Raw genomic sequence first — 27,650 nt, 5'->3', positions numbered from 1 at the left:
TGAACCCAACCAGAATTGGTGGTGAAAACTGGGAGTGGAGGAGAAACAGGCTAGAAATGTGTGTTTATTTGGATTTCAGCGCTGCAGGAGGGACAATGTGTGGGACAGGGATTTACAGCTTTGGAAGAACAAAAGAGGAAAGAAAGTTCAATGGAAACTAGATGTGTCTATCCTGAAATTGTGTCTTGTACTGACAGTGATGAGTTTTGTTATCTCCTTTTACAGCGTATTAGAAGGGGAGATTTTCAGACAGGAAACACAAATCAAACATCGTGTCAAGATCTGATGGAGTCAATCTATTCATCAGGACCCGAATATCATCGGCCTTTGAAAGTGGAAGGAGAAATGTTTGTCTGTTCTGACTGTGCGAAAAGATTTCAAATATCTGTGTGACTGGAAAAGCACCGTGTTCCAGTGCACTGCCTGTGGAAAGAGCTTTAACCAGTTACACAGCCTGAAGAAACATCGCACCATTCACAGCGGGGAGAAACTGTAAACGTGTTGTGTGTGTGGGCGAGGCTTCAACTGATCGTCCAACCTGGAGAGTCACAAGGATACCCGCACCATGGAGAAACCGTGGAAATGTGTGGACTGTGGGACGGGATTCAGATCACCATCTGTCCTGGAAATTCATCAACACAGTCACACTGGGGTGAGGCCGTTCACCTGCCCTGAGTGTGGGAAGCGATTCACTCAGTCATCCGACCTGCTGAAACACCAGCGAGTTCACACTGGGGAGAGGCCATTCACCTGCAGGAGTGTGGCAAGGGATTCACTGCATCATCTGACCTGCTGGCACACCAGCGAGTTCACACTGGGGAGAGGCCGTTCACCTGCTCAGAGTGAGGGAAGGGATTCACTTGTTCATCCAACCTGCTGACACACCAGCGAGTTCACACTGGGGTGAGGCCGTTCACCTGCTCGGAGTGTGGGAAGGGATTCACTCAGCCATCCATCCTGCTGACACACCAGCGAATTCACACTGGGGAGAGGCCGTTCACTTGCTCTGAGTGTGGGAAGGGATTCACTCAGTCATCCCACCTGCAGTCACACCAGCGAGTGCACACTGAGGAGAGGCCGTTCACCTGCTCGGAGTGTGGGAAGGGATTCACTTGTTCATCCAACCTGCTGGCACACCAGCAAGTTCACACTGGGGAGAGGCCGTTCACCTGCTATGAGTGTGGGAAGGGATTCACTTGTTCATCCCACCTGCTGACACACCAGGGAGTTCAAACTGGGGAGAGGCCATTCACATGCTCTGAATGTGGGAAGGGATTCACACAGTCATCCAACATGCTGACACACCAGCGAGTACACACTGGGGAGAGGCCGTTCACCTGCTTGGAGTGCGGGAAGGGATTCACTCAGTCATCCACCCTGCTGAAACACCAGCGAGTTCACAAGTGACTGCAGGAGTTGGATTCTGCTGTTATTGAGGCTGTTAATCACATCCTGACTGAACCATGTTCATTCTGACAGTTGTGGTTTGTCTCTGTTGATGTTAATAACCCTGTAACTGGGCTGGACTTCAATATTCTGGATATATTGCTGATTGTTTTCTCGGGGCTGCAGTGTCCATTTAAGAAACACTGTTGGTTATCTTTCCCCTTAATTCAGCAATTCTCAACAGAAATTTAGTTTGCAATAAAATTATGAACTTTTACTTTAATCCTAAATTGATCTTTGATACAAAATCTAGAATAGTGTGTGAAAGTTTCCAGTGAATAAAATCTCCAATTGGAATGAGCTTGCTGACAATTCTTAATGACTTGCTCATTACACACAGTGGCCCCTCCATATCCACCAGAAAGAAGGGGAATAGGAATTGGTGGGGAATCAGTGTACCCAAATGTTGTCCTTCCCATCTGGGTGTGTCAATCCTCTCGGCACGAGAATGGAGACAAGTCCAGACCAAAACTGTGCGCAGTAGCCCAGGTGTGGTCTTACAGTTGTAGCAGGACTTCCTTACTTTTAGACTCCATTCCCTTTGCAATAAAGGCCAGCTGTACCTGCATGCAAACATTTTGAGTTTCATGTACAAGAATCCCCAGATCTCTCTGTATAACAGCATTTTATAATCGTCCACATCTAAATAATAATTTGCTTTTTTTTTCCTACCAAATGAAATCACCTGATATTTTACCACATTATAGTCCATCTGCCAGATTTTTGCCCACTCATTGAACCTATCTATATCCCTTTGTAGATACTTTGCGTCCTCCTCACAACTTGCTTTCTCACCTATCTTTGTACCATCGGCAAATTTGGCTATGTTACACTCGGTCCCTTCATCCAAGTCATTAATATAAATTGTAATTAGTTGAGACCCCAGTACATATCACTGCGGCACCCCACAAGTTACTGTTTGCCAACCTGAAAATGACCCATTTATCCGGACTCTCTGTTTTCTGTTAGTTCAACAATCCTCTATCCATGCTAATATATTATCCCCAACCCCGTGAGCTCTTAGCATGTGCAGTAATATTTTGCGTGGCACCTTATTGAATGCTTTCTGGAAATCAAAATATACAACATCAAGTGGTTCTCCCTTATCCACTCTGCTAGTTATATCCTCAAACAACTACAGCAAATTTGTCAAACATGATTTCCCTTTCATAAAACCATGCTAACTCTGCCTAACTGCAGTATGGTTTTTCAAATGTCCTGCTAGTACTTCCTTAATGATGAACTCGAGTATTTCCCACTGACAGATGGTAAGCTAACTGATGTATAGTTTCCCGCTCCCTGTCTCCCTCCTTACTTTGGTGGATTACAACCAATGCATGCACTATCTCTGCAGCTAATTATTTTAAGACCCGAGGATGCATGCCATCAGGTCCAGAGGACTTGTACACCTTTAGTCACATTAGTTTGATTAGCACTTTATCTGTAGTGATAGTGATTGTTTTAAGTCATCCCCCCCCCAACTCCCCCTCCGCAATAGCTCCTTGGTTATCAACTGTTGGTATGTTTTTAGTGTCCTCTACCGTGAAGCCTAATACAAAATATTCGTTCAAAATCTCTGCCATTTCCGTGTTTCCCATTAGTAATTCTCCAATGTCATCCTCTAAGCGAGCAATGTTTACTTTAGATACTCGTTTCCTTTTTATATCCCTGTAGAAGCTCTTACTGTCTGTTTTTATATTTCTTGCTAGTTTGCTCTCATCTGCTATCTTCTCTGTCTTTTTCATTTTTTAGTCGTCCTTTGCAGGTTTCTAAAAATTCCCAATCCTCTGGCCTTCCACTGTCCTTCACAACATTATCTGCCATTTTTTCCAATTTGATACCATCCTTTACTTCCATGACAACACTTGTTGCACACGTGATTGAGCAGGACACGAGAAGTGTGGTTGTTCCACAACGACAGGGTTTCATCTGTTTCAACAGAAACAACTACACTGTTTTATTTCCAGAAATAATCCCCGCTGTCTGGCCTGAATGAATCCATGTCACTACCAAATGCTGCAATGTTTCCTCCACCCCACAGAGTTCCATCTGTTTAAAGCCACGACAGAAATGTCCCATTTCCTCCTGGAGTTTGAGGGACATCAGCTTTAACAATGGGGCAGAGTTTCAGCCAATGAGCGAGATCCAGACCCAGCCCCGCCCACTGCGGGGCTGCAAGCCTCACCTCTCACACAGTCTGATTGGCTGGAGGACCAACCGCCTGCCTGGTCCTCCAGTCCCGCCCCCATTCTCCCTATTGGTCGGGAGCTGCTGTCAATCAGCCAGGCAGTGTGAACTGAGCATGCACAGTGGGTGAGTCAGCAGGTGAGAGATGGGCGGAGGGAGGGACCGGGTTAATAAAGAACGCGCTTATTTGTACTGCCAAAATGGCCGCCACGCCGTACCATTTGTCTATGATTGGTCCCTTGGAGGATAAGCCACACCCTGAGATTTCACTGGAATGTGTAACTGGAACCACCCATCCCAAGGTCTCACTGACTTTGCAAATTGTAACTTGATCCACTTTGAATTCCTGAAGTGACAGAGGACAGAGCTCCCCATAAGATAGCAAGGGCCAGCCAAAGTACCTTGCCCCCATCCCAGTGCATGCCTCCCCCAGCCGAAGTGCATTACCCCAGTCCCAGTACATGCCTCCCCCAGCAGAAGTGCTTTACCCCAGTCCCAATAAATGCCCCCCCCAGCAGAAGTGCTTTACCCCAGTCCCAATACATGCCTCCCCCAGCCAAAGGGCTTTACCCCAGTCCCAATACATGCCTCCCCCAGCCGAAGTGCTTTACCCCAGTCCCAATACATGCCTCCCCCAGCCGAAGGGCTTTACCCCAGTCCCAAGATATGCCTCCCCCAGACGAAGTGCCTTACCCCAGTCCCAATGCATAGCTCACCCAGCAGAAGTGCCCGACACTAGTCCCATTGCATTTCTCCTCCCGCCGAAGTGTCTTACCACCGTCCAAGTATATGCCTCCCACAGCCAAAGTGCCTTACCCCAGTCCCAGTATATGCCTCCCCAGCCAAAGTGCCTTACCAAAGTTCAAGTGCATGCCTCTGCCAGCCGAAGTGCCTTACTCCAGTCACAGTGCATGCCTCCCCCAGCCGAAGTGCCTTACCCCAGTCAGAGTGCATGCCTCCCCCAGCCGAAGTGCCTTACCCCAGTCCCAGTGCAACCCTCCCCCAGCTGAAGTGCCTTACCCCAGTCCCAGTGCATGCCTCCCCCAGCTGAAGTGCCTTGTCACAGTGTGAGTGCATGCCTCCAACAGCCAAAGTATTTTACCCCAGTCGCAGTGCATGCCCTGCCCAGCCAAAGTGCCTTACCCTAGTCCCAGTGCATGCCTCCCCCGCCGAAGTGCCTTACCCCAATCCAAGTGCATGCCTCCCCCAGCCGAAGTGCCTTATCCCAGTCCCAGTTTATGCCTCCACCAGTTGAAGTGCCTTACCCCAGTGCCAGTGTATCCCTCCCTCAGTTGAAGTGCCTTACCCCAGTCCAGTCTATGCCTCGCCCAGCCGAAGTGCCTTACCCCAGTCCCAGTGCAACCCTCCCCCAGCTGTGGTGCCTTATCCCAGTCACAGTATGTGCCTCCCCCAGCCGAAGTGCCTTACCCCAGTCCCATTGCATGCCTCCCCCAAACAAAATGCCTTATCCCAGTCACAGTGCATGCCTCCCCCAACCAAAGTGCCTTATCCCAGTCACAGTGCATGCCTCCCCCAGCTGAAGTGCCTTAGCCCAGTCCCAGTGCATGCCTCGACCAGTTGAAGTGCCTTACCCCAGTCCCAGTGCATGCCTCCACCAGTTGAAGTGCCTTACCCCAGTCCCAGTGCATGCCTCCACCAGTTGAAGTGCCTTAGCCCAGTCCCAGTGCATGCTTCCCCCAGCCGAAGTGCCTTACCCAAGTCACAATATATGCCTCCCCCAGCCGAAGTAGCGTTTCTCAGTGCAAATGCATGCCTCCATCAGCCAAAGTACCCTACCCCAGTCCCAGTATATGCCTCACCCAGCCAAAGTGCCTTAAATCAGTCCCAGTGAATGCCTCGCCAAACCAAAGTGCCTTACCCCAGTCCCAGTGTATCCCTCCACCAGTTGAAGTGCCTTACCGCAGTCCCAGTGCATGCCTCCCCCAGTTGAAATACCTTACACAAGTCCCAGGTATCCCTCCCCCTGTTGAAGTGCGTTACCCTAATCCCAGTGTATTCCTTCCACAGCCGAAGTATGTTACCCCAGTCCCACTGTATCCCTCCCCAGATGAAGTGCCTTACCCCAGTCCCAGTGCATGCCTTTCCCAGTTGAAATACCTAACCGCAGTCCCAGTGTATGCCTCTACCAGTTGAAGTGCCTTACTCCAGTCCGAGTGCACACCTCTGCCAGCCGAAATCCATTACATGCCTCTCCCAGCCAAAATACGTTGTCCCAGTCCCAGTATATGCCTCCACCAACCAAAGTGCCGAAAACCAGTCGCAGTTTATGCCTATCCCAGCCAAAGGGCTTTACCCTAGTCCCAGTGCATGCCTCCACCAACCAAAGTGCCTTACCCCAATCCCAGTGTATCACTCCCCCAGTTGAAGTGCCTTTCCTCCAGTCCCAGGGAATCCATCCCCCAGTTGAAGTGCCTTACCCCAGTCCCAGTATATCCCTCCACCAGTTGAAGTGTCTTATTCCAGTCCCAGTGTTAGCATCACCCAGTTGAAGTGCCTTACCCCAGTGCCAGTGTATCCCTCCCTCAGCTGAAGTGCCTTACCCCGGTCCAGTGTATCCCTGTCCCAGTTGAAGTGCCTTACCCCAGTCCCAGTATATGCGTCACCCAGCCGTAGTGCCTTACCCCAGTCCCAGGGTATCCCTCCCCAGCTGCAGTGCCTTAGACCGGTCCCGGTGTAAGCCTCCCGCAGTTGAAGTGCCTTATTCCAGACCCAGTGTATCCCTCCCACAGTTGAAGTGCCTTTCATCCAGTCAAAGTGTATCGCTCCCCAGCCGAAGTTTCTTACTCCAGTCCCAGTGTATGCCTCCCCCAGTTGAAGTGCCTTACACCAGTGCCAGTTTATCCCTCCCCCAGTTGAAGTGCCTCCCCCAGCCATTGTGCCTTACCCCAGTCCCAGTGCATGCCTCCTCAGCCAAAGTGCTCTAACCCAATCCCAGTATATGCCTCCCCCAGCTGTAGTGCCTTAATTCAGTCCCAGTGTAACCCTCCCTCTGTTGAAGTGCCTTATCCCAGTCCCAGTGTATGCCTCCCGCAGTTGAAGTACCTTGTTCCTGTCCCAATGGATCCCTCCCACATTTGAAGTGCCTTACCCCAGTCCAAGTATATACCTCCCCCAGTTGAAGAGCCTACCCCGAGTCCCAGTGCATGCCTCCCCGAGTTGAAGTGCATTGTTACAGTCCCAGTGCATCCCTCCCCAGCCGAAGTACCTTACCCCAGTCCCACTGTATCCCTACCCAGATGCAGTGCCTTACCCCAGTCCCAGTGCATGCCTCTCCCAGTTGAAGTGCCTTACTCCAGTCCGAGTGCACACCTCTGCCAGCCGAAGTCGCTTACACCCGTCCCAGTGCATGCCTCTCCCAGCCAAAATGCCTTGTCCCAGTCCCAGTATATGCCTCCACCAACCAAAGTGCCTTAAACCAGTCACAGTTTATGCCTATCCCAGCCAAAGTGCCTTACCCCAGACCCAGTGCACACCTCCCCCACAACCGAAGTCCCTTTCCCCATCCCAGTGCATGCCTCCCCCAGCCGAAGTGCCTTGCCACAGTATGAGTGCATGCCACCCCCAGCCAAAGTATTTTACCCCAGACGCAGTGCATGCCTTGCCCAGCCGAAATGCCTTACCCCCATTGCAGTGCTTGCCTCCCCCAGCCGAAGTACTCTACCCCATTCCCAGTATATTCTCCACCAGCCGAACTGCCTTACCCTAGTCCCAGTGCATGCCTCCCCCAACCGTAGTGCCTTACCCTAATCCCAGTGTATCCCTCCCCCAATTGAAGTGCCCTTAACACAGTCTCAGTTTATGCCTCCCCATTTGAAGTGTCTTATTCCAGACCCAGTGCAGCCCTCCCACAGTTGAAGTGCCTTTCCTCCAGTCCCAGTGTATCCCTCAACCAGTTGAAGTGTCTTACTCCAGTCCCAGTGTTAGCATCCCCCAGTTGAAGTGCCTTACCCCAGTCCCAGGGTATCCCTCCCAGCCGAAGTGCCTTGGCCCAGTCCTGGTGTAAAACTCCCGCAGTTGAAGTGTCTTATTCCAGACACAGTGTATCCCTCCCACAGTTGAAGTGCCTTTCCTCCAGTCACATTGTATCGCTCCCCAGCCAAAGTTTCTTACTCCAGTCCCAGTGTATGCCTCCCTCAGTTGAAGTGCCTTACCCCAGTGCCAGTTTATCCCTCCCCCAGTTGAAGTGCCTTACCCCAGTCCCAGTGCATGTCTCCCCGACCCGATGTGCCTTACCCCAGTCCTAGTGCATGTCTCCCCCAGCCGATGTGCCTTACCCCAGTCCCAGTGCATGTCTCCCCGACCCGATGTGCCTTACCCCAGTCATAGTGCATGTCTCCCCCAGCCGATGTGCCTTACCACAGTCCCAGTGCATGTCTCCCCCAGCCGATGTGCCTTAACCCAGTCCTAGTGCATGTCTCCCCCAGCCGATGTGCCTTACCCCAGTCATAGTGCATGTCTCCCCCAGCCGATGTGCCTTACCACAGTCCCAGTGCATGTCTCCCCCAGCCGAAGTGCCTTCCTCAAGTCCTATTTCTCTGCACCAGTTGCATGGAATGATTCGGGCCAGGAGGGGGCGGGGCTTGCTGCTTGTCAATCACAAAGTGCAGAACCAATAGTTTCCTGGGTTAATAAACCCGGGGAGTGAGAGGGGTCACACAGCCCGAGTGTGGGCCCAGGCCCGAGAGACAACACTCCGCACCATCCGCTTCACACACACCCGGGCTCATCCCCAGGCCCCGAATCACAGCCTGCAGACCCCGTGTTTACCCACCGGTTACAGACACGGTCAATGAGCGTCCGGTGGAGTGGGCTCAGCGGCCATCATCTTGGTCAGGGCGGGGCGAGCAGGCTCAGCGGCCGCCATACTGGTCAGGGTGGAGGGAGCGGGCTCAGCGGCCGCCATCTTCGCCATCTTGGTCATGGTGGAGGGAGCGGGCTCAGCGACCGCCATCTTGTTCATGGTGGGGGGGTGGGAGATGGGCTGAGCGGCCGCCACCTTGGTCAGGTTGGAGGGAGCGGGCTTAGCGGCCGCCATCTTGGTCTGGGCAGGTCTCGCGGCGCATGCGTGGCTTTTTCAGCAGGGACAATGGGTGGGCGGGGCTTCAGGTTGTCTTTCAGTTTGATTGGACCAGATGTTTGTGACCAGGACAGTGGCCCCTGAAAGGGAGTCTTCTTGTGCTGATTTTTGCCTGGTGACTCTGGGCCAGCCCGACTCACCTTATTGGGCCAGCCTGGGCTCAACCGATTGGGCCAGCCTGGGCTCACCCTATTGGTCCAGCCCAGGATCTTACTATTGGGCCAGCATGGGATCATCCAATTGGGCAAGCAAGGGCTGACCCTATTGGGCCAGCACGGCCTCACCCTATTGGGCCACTCAATTGCACTATTTTGGGCCAGCCCAGGCTCAGCCAACTGGCCAGCCCGGGCTCACCTTATTGGGGCAGCATGGGTTCACCCTATTGGACCAGCACAAAAGACGCAGTGTCCAGCAGAGAGAATCAGCAGCTCATTGATTTTATTCTCTCTCTGTGCACAGCGGGTGCAGAATTGAACCTAACCTTGTAAACTGGAAATGCATCATCACAGTCACATTGGGGAGAGGACGTTCACCTGCTCTGAGTGTGGGAAGTGATTCACTCAGTCATCCAACCTGCTGACACACCAGCGAGTTCACAAGTGACTGCAGGGGTTAGATTCTGCTGTTATTGGTGGTGTTAATGGCTTCCTGACTGAATCTTGTTTCTTGTGTTGGTTGGAATTTGTTTCTGCTGATGTGAATAACACCTATAATTGGGCTGGAGTTTAATAATTTGATATTTTAAATAACAGAGTGTGTCGATATTTGATGTCTCCAAGATAAGAGGGGACTAAGTTATTTCCTGTTACCGACTGCACCATTTTGTGCATTTTCTCCTTTCTAATTCTACATTATTTCAGTCTCATATCTTTGGTTACCCTCAGGGACAAGTCCCAGTTCCTCTTACCTTCCAGAATACCTCTCCTTGCCTTGGTATCGAGCAAAGGTGTCAGAAACACGCCCGGGATCACTAAACACAATACCCCGTCTCTTAATCACTTTCAGATACTGGACTGAGTGTGTGCCCCTGTTGGAGCGGATTTTTGGACATATACTTGATTAGTATACGGGACCAAATATTTGTTTTTATTTTCCCCTTGAATAAATTTTGTAAGGGACAATACTGATGCATTATGCTTTATATAAAAAAAAGCGCAGTTAGACTTCAAGGTATGCTGGCCTTGAGTTATGGAGATAGGAAAGTGAGATAATGAACGACTGGAGAGATAAGTGGGGGTATGTTTGTCTATACCGGTGCCAAAAAGCCTGCCACTTGTTTTTTTGTTGATAAAAGGGGAACTAGTCCTCTTGGATGTATATAATTCCTGTCACAATGCGAGGCTGGTTTATATCAAGAGCTCAGCCTTGGACAGTAATTGTATGAAAAGCTTTGTAAACCTTGTAATGCGATGATTGGACTTAAGGACGTGATGTAAAGTGACATAATTTGTAAGATAAAAAACTTCACTGGAGATATCAAATTGAGAAGCTGGTTCAAAGACAGGGGTCTCTAACACTTCTCCCAAAGCTTTGTCTCCGATTTAATAAACCTCTCTCTATATATTATACAGTCTCGGAAATATTTTTCCACAACAAAATGGCGTCACAAACAGGATACTGTCCGATCAGACGTGATCACTTAAGACAGTATTTGGAATCTGGTGTTAGAGACTGAGAGAGAGGTGTCTGAGCACGACGGGATAGTGTATAAGATACGAGTAAGTAGATAACAGGAGGAGGCTGACTAACCAGTTTGACTTGTCCCTTTAGCAAATAAGGTCGGTGCAGAAGGGAGCTGATCACTCCAACCTAGAGCCGAAACTCCGGTGGTAAGGAAACACACTAGCTTTGTTGCGAAGACAAAGGGTCTCCACAGAGTAGTCATGGCCGTGACTATTACAGAAACAAAGGGAAACGTCCAAGACTGGCGAACATGGAAGGTAAGGAAGGGAATGTAAAACGCGGGCTGCCCGGATCATTAATTAATTCCTATCATTAATTGTAACTTGCGTAATTACATAATGCCATAAGAAAGCTGATAGTGACTATCTTAAGTGACATATGGATCCAAAAATAGAACTGGCCAGACTTAAGCTTTGTTGAATGAAGAGAGAATTTTGTGAATGTCTGTTTTGAATGAGAATACTTGAGTGATTTTGACTGCGGAATGAATGAAAAGCCTGTTTGGGAAGGTATGGAGTGGCTGACTGTTTTAGCTCCACCCACCTTTTCCAAACAGGGTGAAAGTTTTTTTAACCCTTCGCAGTGTTGTCCTATATATGGGAAGTTTAAGAAAGTGTGAACCTTATGGTATTACATTTTAAGTTAGAAACGCAGGTGCGGATATATTCGGATGATAAGTTACAGAGCTAGGAAATGCACAAAGGATAGATTTGTTGAATAAAAGATAAAAAATACATGGTCCCAGTAGTAAAAAAAAAAATAATTTATTTGACACGCTCACTTACTTGTCGAAAGAAAACATGCAATTGGGTTGAAAGACATAAATTTAGTCGAGGAATGAGATAAAGAATGCCTTTTAAAATGCTCCCATTTTCCTTTGTGTAAAACCTTGACACAAAAGCTTCTAGCTCAGTAAAAAAAAAAGATTTAAATTGAGAAATACCTTCAGGGATCAGGTCAAACTCCTGGGCTAGTGGTGAGCTATCTGTGAAGGTGTAAAAGGGACATTTGAAAAATGCTAAAACAGTAAGCTTTAGCAGTTTAGAAAAGAAAAAGATAAAGACGCAACTTTGAAAATAAACAAATTGAACGATTGGAAAGAAAAACTGTCTTCGATTGTCTGATGATTTTCAATACAAAACCTAACTTGAAGAAAGGTGATCTAAAAAAAAAAGACGTAATGCAATAATTAGGTGCTGGAAAAAATAAAGGTGTGTTTGCGATGGGTAAAGACATAACTTACTAAATACCAGTTGATATCAGCTGTGAAAAAGATATTGGTTTAATTGGAAAAAAAAATTTGAAGAGGTAAAAAACACTCTCCATTGATAATGATTTTAAATTATTAAAATTAAGTCAGTGCTGCTGGAGCCCGAGACGAACAGATAAGTATTGAGAAACTACACCAGGACACTTCTGAGGAGGAAGTAGGTATGTGGACAAAGCAGAGCGCAACGCAATGGAAGGATAACGTTTGGAGACGAAATTACAAGGTAATGGCGCTTGAATGCATACAGAATACCTTATTGGAGTTGCATCATGGCCTGTCTCAATCAGGATGAGAGGCCATGACCGGGAGTCTTGGGAGAGATTGGTGGTGGAAAGGGATGGGGAGAGATATCACCAAACATTGCCATCGATGCATTACGTGCGCACAATATGATCCAGGCCGGCCCATTAAAATTAAAATGGGACACCAGCCCCGTCAACGGGTGCCATGGGAACATGTACAAATTGATTTCACAGGTCCTTTGTCCCCATCCCATGGAAAAAAGATATTGCCTAATGATTATAGATCAACTTACCCGGTGGGTAGAAGTTTTCCCCACACGTGATTGCACTGCCTCAACAGTGGTAGGGATATTCTGACCAAGGCACCCACTTCACCAGGAAGATTGTAAAAACAATATGCCAGCTGATGGGCGTAAAACAAAAATTCCACATCCTCTACCACCTGCAGAGTTCTGGGATGGTAGAGCGCATGAACCATACCCTTAAGAACGCCCTGGCAAAGGCCATGCAAACGTCAGGAAAAACGTGGACGGAAGTAGTACCCATTATATTGAGGAAGTTAAGAGCCACGACAAACTGGACAACCGGATTAACCCCTTATGAACTAATGACAGGAAGGGCGATGCAATTACCAGAGAACATCATAACAGGTGGGGCCGATGTAGGCCCATTAAAAGACAAAATAAAACGGTATGTCTTGGAACTAAGTACTCAATTAAAAGGGATGTGTAAATTAGTTAGGGACAATCAGCAAGAAAGATACGCGGAAGCAGAGCTTACAAAGCTCCCAGAAGTCCCGTTGGCGGGAAGTCGCGTTATGGTAAGGGTCCTCCCGGAAAAACTGGGGTTTGCCCCAAAATGGATAGGACCATATGAGGTTATAATCAGCGGGGACACTTGTGCCTGCATCGATTTTAAAGGGAACAGACAATGGAAGCATTGGACCCATCTTAAGGTTTTTGAACCAGCCGTTTAGCACACGTATTAGTTGTTGTTGTTTGTCTATTTACAGATTGACAGCGAGAGATTCTTCAAGCAAGCCATATGGCCATTTTGCCTTTGACTATTTGTTAATTATAGAGTAATAAGATGAAACTATATATTGTGACCGGTGCGATTATCATAGTTCATGTTTGGTCCGGCCTGCTAGCTAGACCAAAACGAGAGTTACATGTGAATACCTTTTTATACATGTCTTATGTTTACGCGCAAAATGGGAACTTTTCTGGTTGCTGGGTATGTTTGCACATCCCCATACATAGCAAAGGAGGCATCCCTTTGAGGTTAAATCTCCCTCAACATTTCGGAAGTAGTGGAGTGGGTAATAAAGAAACGTGCAGATGGGGGGGTTACCTTTTGGATGCATTGACGGATGGTACCAGCCGGAATACAATAGGTCGGTACGACCGCCATTCATGGTTTTGACCAACACCTCAGGAGTTGGAAGGCTCACCGCTGACATTTGTTTCACGAGAAACCTGACTGGTGAGGAAACAGGTTTTGAGCAGGATATAGCAATTGTACGCAATACTTTAACCTCACCAGGTGGAACATAACAGACAGCGAAACAATAAACCAGGGGTTCCTTGAAATGGAGGGTTTGAAGAATCAGACAAGTAGCCAGGACTGGGACCCTGAGATTAGGTGGCGACGGGGGCTGAGAGAGAGAGATTGGGATCGAATCTAAAAGCATACAATAGCACTTATTTTGTGTGCGGGCACAAGGCCTACCCCTGGTTGCCACAGGACTGGAGGGGGTCCTGTTATTTGGGATATGTGGTCAGCTTTGTCAGACGGGTACATACTTTAGCAGAAGCACAGACACCAGGTCGAATATGACGAGCTCTTACCCCGGTAGAGAGGCTATTTGGGGTCATGATGCTCCCATTCGGGATAGGACGCACCATGGATGAATTACGTAACCTAGAGAGGGTACTGGAACAGATAGTTAACGACACTGCTGAAGCAATGGAGGGCATAACGGCTGAAATGGTAGCCATGCGCACAATGGTACTCCAGAACCGAATGGCCCTAGATACTAGCACAAAGTGGGGGCACATGTGCTTTAATTGGAGCTGAATGTTGCACTTACATTCCCGATAATTCAGAAAACATAACCAACCTCGCTGATCACATAAGAAGGGACGTAAAGAAGTTATCCACGACAGCAGGAGGATCTGGCTGGTTTGACTGGTTTTAGGGGAATCCTGGGGGTCCTATCTTATGCATGGAGTAATTATTCTGGTTGTAATAATAGTTACTTGCTGTCTGATTATCGGGTGTTTTAATATCTGTTGTAAAGTTATGATGGCCCGACTGATCCAGTAGCCAGTGTAATCGCCGAAGAAGCAGCAGCACACCTGATGGACATACCTGAAGACACCAAGGATGAAGAAACAGACGACGTTGACACGGACCACTATCTTTGAAGGGTAGCCTAGAGTTACAGGCAAGGTGGACATACGGAACATCAGGGAAGTAACATACCCCAAAGGACGAATATATGACACCATGCTACTCTCATTGTGGTCATCTAGATTTCGCGAACATCCTCCAGGACCAAAAGGGGGAATATTGTTGGAGCGGATTTTTGGACATATACTTGACTAGTATACGGGACCAAACATTTGTTTTTATTTTCCCCTTGAATGAATTTTGTAAGGGACAATACTGATGTAATATGCTTTATACAAAAAAACACAGTTAGACTTCAAGGTATGCTGACGTTGAGTTATGGAGATAGGAAAGTGAGATAATGAACGACTGGAGAGATAAGTGGGGGTATGTTTGTCTATACCAGTGCCAAAAAGCCTGCCACTTGTTTTTTTGTTGATGAAAGGGGAACTAGTCCTCTTGGATGTATATAATTCCTGTCACAATGCGAGGCTGGTTTATATCAAGAGCTCAGCCTTGGACAGTAATTGTATGAAAAGCTTTGTAAACTTTGTAATGCGACTTAAGGACTAGTGCTAAAGCACGTGATGTAAAGTGACGTAATTTGTAAGATAAAAGAAGCTCACTGGAGATATCAAATTGAGAAGCTGATTCAGAGACAGGGGTATCTAACACTTCTCCCAAAGCTTTGTCTCCAATTTAATAAACCTCTTTTTATATATTATACAATCTCGGAAATATTTTTCCACAACACCCCACAGCATCTCTCTCTATACCAATCACATCAAATAATTGGCAAAGGTTTAGAATCAACTAGATGAATAAGTAAACACATCACAGCCGAATAACCTAGCTCTATATTCACAGGAGAAAGTCTGTTATCTAACGCCTCGAATGTCAATTGGTGAGATGAGCGACTGAATCACTTTCCACGTGCAACAGCATCCATTCCCACTGTCCCTACATTTACAGTGTTGAGTCAGGTGGGCGCACGAGTCTCACAGGCTGAACGATTGGTTGAAGGTACATTCACACACAGAACATGTGTCCTGTTTCTCCCCGCTGTGATTGGTGTTTTTACAAAGGCTGATGATAAGGTGATCCTAATCAATCCAGGGAATCTCTCAAATCTTGACGTGATGTCCGGTTTGAGTTTCCCAGCTGCAGATCCTCCTCTTCTAATACCCTGCAAATGGTGGTTACAAACGTTGTTACTTTAAGTAAAGGATTGAAATCCAGAACACACTATTCCAGATTCTAAAGAACATCCTGTCCTCTCCTGTCCCCCCTAAGCTGTAAATTCCTTATTCAAGACTCTACCCTCCATCCTCACTCTCGAAAATCAACATTCCTTTCATCGCCGGAGATGTATTATCTCCAGAAAGTGCTGAATCTGGCTGGGTGCAATTCCACAGACATTAGAAAACCTCTCGTGCCTCACCGTCAGTCGACACAGTGAGTGCCAGCAGGATTCCCACTTTGGTAGGCATCACAGCCTCAAATCCTGTCCTCAAATGACATCCAAACTCTTCCCAGTTGACGTCACTTGATCGGTCTGAAGAGCAGGGGCAGTGTCTGATTTTTACTCTTGTTTAGCCCAATGGTATTGAGGACAATTATAACCCCTGAACTGCTGCCTTGGCTGAGGTCAACCAACAGCCCAGATCAAGGATTAAACTTGGTACTTTCCCAGTCAGTATTGTAGTGTTCTAAAATTTGGGGGGTTGGGGAAGGATTAGAACAGAATATTTTGAAACAAATTTTACTCCACCTTTAAATGAAATCTTCCTCACACTGCACAATTCTGGACTCTTTCCAAATTATACAATTGGATCATCAAAATCAGTGAGACATTTTAGAAATGTTCAAGTAACTGAAATGGACAGCTTTACAATCACTGCACAGTACAGAAGGGAGCGGCTGTCAATGGGAGCTCTGTTAGTGAAGTCCTCCGACACCCCAAGATAAACTGGACTGTCCCTTTAACTATAAAGAAGCAGAGAAAGGGGAGTCCCCGTCCCTTTAAATATCTGTCCCATTCCCCCAGGCAGTGGGAGGAGGAACAGCGCACGGTCTCTTTATATCCTGACCCGGCAAGCACCGCCGGATGGGCTGCCGCAGGGTCCTAAAATGCACATCGTAAAAACGGTCGGGTTGAGCAGAACAACTGAAAAGGGCAAACACAGAGTCTTTGCTATATATATAAATATTTATGTGTGTTTGAAAACAAAACACAACACTCTTAATGTTTGCTAGTCAATTCCACAGAGATAAATTCTTATCTTCACCAATTATTTTCCAACAATTTATTTCCATTCTGTTTACAATGCAATTGCGGGGTGTTTAATAACTTTACCATTTATTGCTAACACATTGTCTTGTGTGCTCTTGTTCAAAAAGTGACGTCCCATTGACCATTCTGTTACAAGGTGACCATGTCTGTCTGCAGTAATCAGTGGGAAAGTGGATTAAATCACATCGAGGATAATGAGCAGCCCCCACCCCCCCTCCCCACCGTCTCTGCGCTTTATTGTCCAGTGATCATCGCACCGTCACACAGAAGCTCCTGAGATTTACCTCCAGTGTGAAAGAGGAGCTGGGGTGAGGAGTTGTATTTAGAGAGGGAGTTGAAGAGTCGGGGTGAAGGAGGTGTATGAGTGAAAGGGATTTACTGAAATTAATCACCTCTGTTGTGCTATGATGCGGTTCACTTTTATTTTAAAATGTTTATAATTCACTGAAGTTAAATGCGGGGCAGCAGTTACTTGTGGGCACTGGGTTGTTTCTCTTGAATTCATGTGGACCGTGTTAATTGGGAATAGACTGAGTGGGATCATTCTGTGCTGAATGCAATGCTGGGCTGCGGGTTTGCACTCAGTCCCAGTGACGAGGTGCTTTCGACAACAAATCCAAAAACTACTCGCATTGTGACACCAAATCCAGGGACCACTTACACTGAGGCACCAAATCCAGGGACCACTTACACTGAGACTACAAAATTACACAAGATTTACGACACACAAATGGGCCATTCGGAATAATCAGTCCATGCTGGCGTTTGTGCACCATTCGGGAATTAGAGAGTCTTAGTGTGGGCAATGGTCATGATGCTGAAACCAGCTCTAGTGAGGGCAAAAGCTGAGTAATGGATGAAGATATGACGGTGGAATCACATGGTGAATGGAGGGGTCTGGTACAGGAACATAAGAAGTAGGAACAGGAGTCGGTCACCTGGACCCTCATGGCTGATCTGTTCATGGACTCAGCTCCACTTTCCTGCCCGTTCCCCATAACCCTTTATTCCCTTATTGCTGAAAAATCTATGTATCTCCGCCTTAAATATATTCAATGACCGAGCCTCCACAGCTCTCTGGGGCAGAGAATTCCACAGATTTACAACCATCTGAGAGAAGAAATTCCTCCTCATCTCAGTTTTAAATGGGCGGTCCCTTATTCTGAGACTTTGCCCCCTAGTTTTAGTTTCCCCTGTGCGTGGAAATATCCTCTCTGCAAGCATATTGTCGAGCTTACTCATGATCCTATATTTTTCAATAAGATCACCTCTCATTCTTCTGAACTCCAATGAGCATAGGTCCAACCTACTCAACCTATCTTCATAAGTCAATCACCTCAACACTGCAATAAACCCAGTGAAATTTCTCTGAACCACCTCCAATGCAATTATGTTCCTCCTTAAATACGGAGATGAAAACTGTATGCAGTACTCTTGGTTTGGATTCACCAATACGTTGTGCAGTTGCAGCAGGAATTCTCAGCTTTTCTAATCCATCCCCCTTGCAATAAAGTCCAACATTCCATTTGCCTTCCTGATTACTTGCTGTACCTGCATACTAACGCTTTGTGTTTCATACACAAGGACCCCCAACTCCCTCTGTATTGCAGCACTTTGCAATTTTTCTCCATTTAAATTATAATTTGCTTTTCTATTTTTTTCAATTTTGTAATAGGTTATTGTCAGAAGCACTTTTCAGACAGGCTGATAATTTGATGTAACCAGCACAGCAAACGTATCCGTCTGTTCTTGTTCCAAAATACCAAAATCTAATGTCCCTAATTAAATGTTCGGTGAGATTTGTAGAGAAGGGAGGAAATGAGGCTTGCAGGAAAGAAGGTTCTTTGAATGAACAGTTTGTGAGGCAGGTTTCTGACTCGTCTGCATGAGGTTAAAGGCATGAAATGGAAAAGGACACGTCCAGTGACACTTATATTGTCAATAATGGTTTCTGTGTTAATTACTCATCATCATAGGCTGTTCCTCGGAATCAAGGAAGACTTGCTTCCGCTCCTGTAGTAAGTTCTTTGGTGGCTGAACAGTCCAATACGAGAGCCACTGACTTGTCACAGATGGGGCAGATAGTCGTTCAGGGAACGGGTAGGTGGGACTGGTTTGTGCACGCTCTTTGTGCTGCCTGCACTTGATATCTGAATGCTCTCTGCATTGAGACTCAAGCGCCCTCCCGGATGCACTTCCTCTGCTTAGTGCGGTCTTTGGCCAGGGACTCCCAGGTGTCAGTGGGGATGTCGCACTTTATCAGGGAGGCTTTGAGGGTGTCCTTGTAACCTTTCTGCTGCCCACGTTTGGCTTGTTTACCATGAAGGACCTCCACAAAGAGCATTTGCTTCGGGAGTCTCATGTCTGGCATGCAAACTGTGTGGCCTGCCCAGCGGAGCTGATCGAGTGTGGTCAGTGCTTCAATGCTGGGGATGTTAGCCTAGACGAGCACGCTGATGTTGGTGTGCCTGTCATTCCAGGGTATTTGTAGGATCTTGTGGAGACATCATTGGTGATATATCTCCAACGACTTGAGGTGTCTGCTGTATTTGGTCCGTGCCTCTGAACCATTCAGGATGGTGGGTATTACTACAGCCCTGTAGACCATGAGCTTGATGGTAGCTTTGAGGGCCTGGTCTTTGAGCACTCTTTTCCTCCGCCGGCTGAAGGCTGCACTGCCGCACTGGAGGTGGTGTTGAATATCCTCCTCAATGTCTGCTTTTGTTGATAAGACGCTCCCGCGGTATGGGAAATGGTCCATGTTGTCGAGGGCTGCGCCGTGGATCTTGATGACTGGGTGGCAGTGTTGTACGTTGAGTACTGGCTGGTGGAGGATCTTTGTCTTACGGATATTTAGCGTAAGGCCCATGCTTTCGTGTTCCTCAGTAAATACGTCGACTATATCCTGGAGTTCAGCCTCAGAATGTGCGCAGACACAGGCGTTGTCCACGTACTGTAGCTCAACGACAGAGGTTGGGGTTATCTTGGACTTTGTCCCGGAGCCAGCGAAGATTAAACAGGTTCCTGCTGGTTCTGTAGTTTGGTTCCACTCTAGCAGGGAATTTGTTGACTGTGAGGTAGAGCATGGTAACGAGGAAGATTGAGAAGAGGATGGGAGCAATGACGCAGCCCTGTTTGATACTGGTCCGGACGTGGATTGGATCTGTAATGGATCCGTTGGTAAGGATTATCACTTGCATGTCATCATGGAGCAGGTGAAGGATGTTGACACATTTTTGAGGGCATCCAAAATGGAGGAGGACGCTCCATAGAGCCTCATGGTTCACAGTGTCAAATCCCTTTGTAAGGTTGAAAAAGCCCATGTATTACGGCTGGCGCTGGTCCCTGCATTTTTCCTGCAGCTGTCGCGCTGCAAAGATCATGTCCGAAGTGCCCCATGGGGCACTGTGATTCCAGGAGGAGCTCCTCGGTCACAGGGAGAAGACGGTTGAAGAGTGCTCGAGCAATAACCTTCCCAGTGCCTGATTAGCAGGGAGATCCCTCTGTAGTTGCTGCAGTTGGAATTGCCCCCCTTTTTTTAATGATGATCACGATCACTGCATCTCTGTGATCTCCCGTCATGCTCTCCTCCCTCCAGATGAGAGCGATGAGGTCATGTATCCATGCCAACAGCACATCTCCGCCATGCTTTAGCGCCTCAGTAGGGATTCCATTCGCTCCCGTAGCCTTGTTGTTCTTGAGCTGTCTTATGGATTTTCCTACCTCGTGCAACGTTGGTGTTTCACTAAAGTGGGGGCGGGACGCATGCTGTGGGATGGAGTCGAGAACACTCAAGTCAAAGTCAGAATGTCGATTGAGGAGATCTTCGAAGTGCTCCTTCCATCGGGCCTTGACAACCTCGGTGTCCTTGATGAGTGCTTCCACATTCTTGGCCAGCAGTCGGGTGGGACCTTGGGAGTTTGGACCGTAGGTGACCTTGACTGATATGAAGAATCCTCGCACATCATGGCTGTTGACCAGTTATTGTATCTTCTGTGCTTTCTCCATCCACTACCTGTTCTTTAGGTGCCAGGTTTTTTGTTGGACCTCAGCTTTGAGCCGCCTGTAGTGTTGCTTTGCTGCTCCTGAGTTGGGTTTTTGCTTAAGCCTCAGAAATATAAATTCTTGGATCTCTGATCATTCTCATCAAACCAGTCCTCGTGTGTTCTGGTTGAATGACCAAGTGTCTCTTCACAGGCACTGGTTATGAGGCCTGGAGGGCAGACCAAGAACTGTGGGCATTCAGTATCTCAGCGTCATCAAGGCACGTCAGGTTAGCTGTGAAGCGTTGGCTGTATAGGGCTGTCTTAGCTGGGTCTTTAAGTGCCCCGGCATTGACTTTCTTGTGGCACTGCTTCTGCTGTCCCCTCCGCTTTGGGGTTAATGTCGATGATGAGTCAGGCGGTCGTCCGGCCAACAGTCGTCAGCTTCTGTCATGACGTGGGTGATGCGCACACCCTTGCGATCCCTGGCTCGGATGATGACATAGTCGAGCAGGTGCCAGCATTTGGAGCAAGGGTGTTGCCACGATGCCTTGTATTTTTCCTTCTGGCGGAACAAGGTGTTGGTGATGAGAAGTTCATGTTCTAGATATTTTGTCAGGAGTAGAATACTGCTGGAGTTGGCTTTCCCTACCCCCTCACTGCCAATCACGCATCCCCAGAGGGCTGTATCTTTGCCGACCCTGGCATTGAAGTCACCGAGGAGCATCAGTTTGTCACCTGCGGGGACACAGGACAGGAATGTTTCGAGGTTGGAATAAAAACCCTCTTTAGTCTCATCCATTGCATCCAGTGTTGGGGCATACGCACCGATGACTGTGGCGCATTGGTTCCGGGATAGGGTGAGTTGAAGCATCAAGAGGCGTTTGGTAACCCCACAGGGGGTGTCTTTGCGGCTGTCGACCAGCTCATTTTGATGGCGAAGCCGACTTTATGAAGGTGGCGTTCTTCCTCTGGTTTTCTTTTCCAGAAAAAGGTGTAACCTCCATCTTGTTCCTTGAGCTAGCCTTCCCCTGCCGGCCGGGTCACGCTTAGGTTGGCGATGTCGATGTCAAAGCTTCTAAGTTCCTGGGCAACTATGGTGGTGCGGTATTCTGGCCTGTCCAATGGGAGTCCTGTCGTTTCAGGTCCCGAACTTCATGTTAACGGAGTGGAAGATGCCTGTGTGTGAGTTCTTTTAAAGTGGGGCGGCATAGCTGAGCAAGGTCTTGGTCCAGTGGCAAGGGATCCAAGACGACTGGAGATCAGACACTTCTGTATGAGCCGAATTGTCTAAGGCGAAATGTTGGCTGCAAGCTCGGCGTTGAGGAGCACCCTTGTTGGTAAGTGGTCTGAGGCTTAGTTGGGGGCAGGCATTAGGAAGTCAGTTATCTGCTGGAGTTCCAAGTGGGAGGTCAGCAAGGAGTAGGAGGGTGAAATAATCATAGCCAGGCCACCAGTGGGGAAGGGGAGGTGCAGCCATCGACGAGGAGAGACATATAGGCCCGCTGCTGGAGGGACGAAAACCCGCCGCTCGAGGGATGTAGGCCCGCCGCAGGAGGGGCTGGGTGATGCTGCGGTCGCCGGGTCGGAGGCACACCTGCTTGCTGGGCGTCGTCGTGAGCAACCTGCTTTCAAACGGCTGAAAATTTTGCGAATAAAACACACCAAACTATTTTCTATTTAGATTGGGGTACAGTATTCAATTGCTTAATAAAACATTTTTAAAAGAAAATTATTCTTAAAGGTTCCTCCACATTGTTTAAAAGTTTCTTCAGAATTTTTAAAAGTTCCCCAGGAGTTTTAAAAAAGGTTTCCCAAATTATTTAAAATTTTCTCCAGAGTTTTTAAAAGTTTCCCCAAGTTGTTTAAAAGTTTCTCTTGAAGTTTTAAAGGTTTTCCCAAGTTGATTAAAAGTTTAAAATGAAAGTTACTAGTAACCTACCTGCCTTCGTACTGTTCCATGGGTGCTGCCATCCCACTGCAGCTGCACAAAGCCCTGGCTAGACCACACCTGGAGCAGTGCGGGGAAGTAGAGGCTCAGTCATCTCTGAAGGGGGCCCGAAAGCCTGGACGCCATGTACATTCCCAGGGTCAGAACCCCCATGTACAATCCCAGGGTTAGAATCCCTCTGTACATTCGCAGTGTCAGAATCCGCATGTACAATGCCAGCGTTAGAATCCCCATGTACAGTCCCAGGGTTAGATTCCCCATGTACTCTCCCAGGGTTAGAATGCCCACATACACACCCAGGGATAAAATCCCCATGTACAGTCCCAGGATTAGAATCCCCATTTACAGTGCCTAGGTTAGAACCCCCATGTATGGTCCCGGGGTTAGAATCCCCATGTACTCTCCCAGTGTTAGAATGCCCAAGTACTCTCCCAGGGTTAGAATCCCCATGTACAGTCCCAGGATTGGAATCCCAATGTACAGTCTCAGGTTTTGAGATTGAGGCCTTGAATCTGAGTTGGGGAAAAATCATAGAAACATGATTCAATTTCTATCCTAAACTATTTGAAATCAAATCAAATGAATTGTTGCAATTAACACATTACTTTCATGCCAAATGGGAAACAAGTGATGTGTGGGCTGTGCAGGAGTGTTTGTGCCCGGTTACACAGCATGTCCTGGCTCTCCACTCTAAATGCACTTCTTTAGGTTCACAGTCTCATTGACACATCCAAGAGACGAGATGGACCTCGCCCTTTAAACCCCATCAGAGAAATATCAGCATTTGATGTTTAATTTGCTAAACCTTTATAAATCACTGGTTAAGCCTCAGCTGGAGAATTGTGTTCAAGTTTGGGCTCCAAACTTTCGTAATGATGGCAAGCTTTTAGAGAAGGTACAGAAAGAATTGTGCCAGGGAGAAGAGACTTCCGTGATGTGGAGAGCCTGGTGAAGTTCTCTCCAGAGAGCAGGAAATGGTAAAAGGAGATTTGATGGAGATGTACTAAATTATGAACGATTTAGATAGAGTAAATATGGAGAAGGTGTTTCCAGTGGCATTAGGGTAGGTAACCAAAGGAGTCAGACTTCCGATGATTGGCAAAATAACGAGAGGTGAGATGTGGGATCATTTGTGACTCAGCGAATTGTTATGATCTAGATTGCACTGTCTGAAATGGTGGTGGAAGCAGATTGAATTGTAACTTTTAAAAGGGAATTGTATAAATACTTGCTGGGAAAAATATATCTAGCAATGGGTAAAGAGCAGAGGAGTGAGACTCATTGAACAGCCCACCAAAGAGCCAGTACAACAGGATGGGCTGCATGGCCTCCTGTGCCGTTCTCTCGGGGACAATGGCGGAGGATCTTACCCAGAGTGCTCCGCCCGTCGGAATACGCCCTATCTCCATCGGCAGGGGGGCAACTTGGTAGAGGTGGTCCCTGGAGAGCACGCCCCTGTGCGGAGAGGCTCCCAGGAACAGATTGGAGCGAGCACGGCATTAGTGTGGCTCTTAAGCGCCAGGCAACACCGAGTGTGACTCTTAGTCCCGGGCAGCACCGAGTGTGGCTCCCAGGACCCATGCACCAGGCCCCATGCTTCACTGAGTGCGGCTCTCAGGCCCCGGTCGACACCGAGAGTGGCTCTCAGGCCCCGGGCAACACCGAGTGCGGCTCTCAGGCCCCGGGCAACACCGAGTGTGGCTCTCAGGTCCCGGGCAACACCGAATGCGGCTCTCAGCCTGCGTGTCAAAGCCTCTCGGCCCGGCATCAACAAACCCCGGGGGCAGTGCCTCCCCCACACCACGAAAACAAATACTTGTGTTTATACAGCATGTCCTGCAATTCCCAGCTGCTCCGTATCAGGGTGGGCACTGAATGCGGAAGTCACTCCCTGGCCTCCTGTACAGTATAGAATTAGGCAGTCCATTGAATCGATGATGACCCACTTCCACACCAAAACGGATGAGTTCACAGATGTTTCACGATGAGACCTGATATTCCAGGTCCCGAACTACATATTAAAATGTGGAAGAAGCTTGTGTGCAGATTCTTTTAACGTGGGTAACCGTTGCACACCAGCCACCACACGGGCTGAACAGAGTGAGGTCTTGGTCCAGTGGCAAAGGTTAACCAAGACGACTGGAGACCAAGCTCTGCTGCACTGACCTGGTGCACATATTTGTAATGCCCATAGATCGCAGTGCGGTCTGGCCCATGCTGTCCCTGGACCCTTGCCGATTCCGGGCCCCGAACTCACACCTCTTGTGGCCCCAATCTCTCCACCCCAAACTCTCATCTCTCGTGGGGCCCAATCTCTCCGCCCCGAACTCTCGCCTTTCGTGGGCCCCAATCTCTCCGCCCGAAGTCTCGCCTCTCATGGGGCCCAATGTCGCCACCCAGAACTCTCGCCGCTTGTGGGCCCCAATCTCTATGCCCTGAACTCTAGCCTCTCCTTGGCCCCAATCTCTCCTCCTCGAACTGTCGGCTCTCCTTGGCTCCAATCTCTCCTCCCCAAATTCTCCCTTCTCCTTGGCCCCAATCTCTCCATTCCGAACTCTTGCCTCTCCTTGGCCCCAAACTCTTAGCCCCGAACTCTCGCCTCTTGTGGGCCGCAATCTCTCAGGCCCGATCTCCCAGCGCTACTGCACCCCGACTTCACCACTCCTCTGCTGCTTGCCGCATCGCCTGCTGTACCTGGGCCGTTCCGATGGTCCTGCCCATGCTCCAATCGCTGACCTGGATTCCAGTACAAAGCAAAATCATTGAGGAAGAAATAAGCGGGATATCTAGACAGGAATAGTGCAATCAAGCAGACGCAGCATGGATTCATGAAGGGGAAATCATGTTTAACTAATTTACTGGAATTCTTTGAGGATATAACGAGCATGGTGGATAGAGGTGTACCGATGGATGTGGTGTATTTAGATTTCCAAAAGGCATTTGATAAGGTGCCACACAAAAGGTTACTGCACAAGATAGAGGTACGTGGCGTCAAAGGAAATGTATTAGCATGAATAGAGAATTGGCTGGCGAACAGAACGCAGAGAGTCGGGATAAATGGGTCCTTTTCGGGTTGGAAATCGGTGGTTAGTGGTGTGCCACAGGGATCGGTGCTGGGACCACAACTGTTTACAATATACATAGATGACCTGGAAGAGGGGACAGAGTGTAGTGTAACAAAATTTGCAGATGACACTAAGATTAGTGGGAAAGCGGGTTGTGTAGAGGACTCAGAGAGGCTGCAAAGAGATTTGGATAGGTTAAGCGAATGGGCTAAGGTTTCGCAGATGGAATACAATGTCGGAAAGTGTGAGGTCATCCACCTTGGGAAAAAAAACAGCAAAGGGGAATATTATTTGAAAGGGGAGAAATTACAACATGCTGAGGTGCAGAGGGTCCTGGGGGTCCTTGTGCATGAATCCCAAAAAGTTAGTTTGCAGGTGCAGCAGGTAATCAGGAAGGCGAATGGAATGTTGGCCTTCATTGCGAGAGGGATGGAGTACAAAAGCAGGGAGGTCCTGCTGCAACTGTATAGGGTATTGGTAAGGCTGCACCTGGAGTACTGCGTGCAGTTTTGGTCACCTTACTTAAGGAAGGATATACTGGCTTTGAGGGGGGTACAGAGACGATTCACTCGGCTGATTCAGGAGATGAGGAGGTTAACTTGTGATGATAGATTGAGTAGACTGGGTCTTTACTCGTTGGAGTTCAGAATGATGAGGGGTGATCTTATAGAAGCATTTAAAATCAAGGAAGGGATAGACAAGATAGAGGCAGAGGGGTTGTTTCCACTGGTAGGGGAGACTAGAACTCGGGGCAAGGCCTCAAAATACGGGGGAGCCAATTTAAAACCGAGTTGAGAAGGAATTTCTTCTCCCAGAGGGTTGTGAATCTATGGAATTATCTGCCCAAGGAAGCAGTTGAGGCTAGCTCATTGAATGTATTCAAGTCACAGATAGATAGATTTTTAACCAATAAGGAATTAAGGGTTACGGTGAGAGGGTGGGTAAGTGTAGATGAGTCCACGGCCGGATCAGCCATGATCTTATTGAATGGCGGAGCAGGCTCAAGGGGCTAGATGGCCTACTCCTGTTCCTAATTCTTAAGTTCTTATGTTATTATGTAAAATCTAGAATCTGAAGTCTACAAATCTCGGACAAATTAGAATAAATCGCCTCTCAACTATGCTGCAAATGTTAGAAAGACGCTTTGGATACCTGGCCTCCTGTGTGGGTCTGTTTGTTGCATCTGTTTGAGCTGGAGTGGAGATGGAGGAGAAGCTGCTGGGTTTCACCCCCAGTATTTCTGGGCCCAGTGGGACCACCAATTCCCCATGTGGGGCTGTCAATGGAGGTGGGTTCCATTTCCTGTAGGACATTGATAAACCAGTTGGGTTTTACCACAAACTGGCAGTTTTCATGGTTACTATTTCGAGTGCTGGCCCCACAAATTACCAAGTTCATTAAGCTGAATTTCTCAAAGTGCCTTTGTGTTTTTGTGGATTCTCTCTCATCCACCCTTTTTCTTGACTGAAATTCACTTTTCAGGGTATTAAAATGGGAGGATTTATCGACCGGAGGCTCAAACCAAATATCACATTAACATCTGACGAAGTCACTCGATTCATCGGGAATGGATTATCATCCAGCAACTATGGATACAAAAAGCATTGTTCATAGCGGGGAGAAAGTGTACACGTGCTCTGTGTGTGGACAAGGCTTCAGCCGATCATCCAACCTGGAGAGACACAAGCGCAGTCACACTGGGGAGAAACTGTGTAAATGTGGGGACTGTGGGAAACGTTTCAACTACCCGTCCCAGCTGGAAACACACCAGCGAGATCACAGTGGGGAGAGGCCGTTCACCCGCTCCGAGTGTCAGCAGGGATTCACTCAGTCATCCAACCCGCTGATACATCAGCGAATTCACACCGGGGAGAGGCCGTTCACCTGTTCCGTGTGTGGGAAGCGATTCACTCAGTCATCCACCCTGCTGACACACCAGCGAATTCACACCGGGGAGAGGCCGTTTACCTGCTCTGATTGCGGGAACAGATTCATTCAGTCATCCCACCTGTTGAGGCACGAGCGAGTTCACAAATGA

General features: G+C 48.1%; 1 pseudogene; it reads left to right on the top strand.

The window, feature by feature from the left end:
- Positions 1-565: 565 nt before the first annotated feature.
- LOC139235571 (zinc finger protein 256-like) lies at positions 566-27,650 on the top strand (annotated as a pseudogene).

This window comes from Pristiophorus japonicus, chromosome 23 (assembly GCF_044704955.1).
Source record: "Pristiophorus japonicus isolate sPriJap1 chromosome 23, sPriJap1.hap1, whole genome shotgun sequence".
NCBI classification, from domain to species: Eukaryota; Metazoa; Chordata; class Chondrichthyes; family Pristiophoridae; genus Pristiophorus; species Pristiophorus japonicus.
This window is presented reverse-complemented; position numbering and strand designations above follow the sequence as displayed.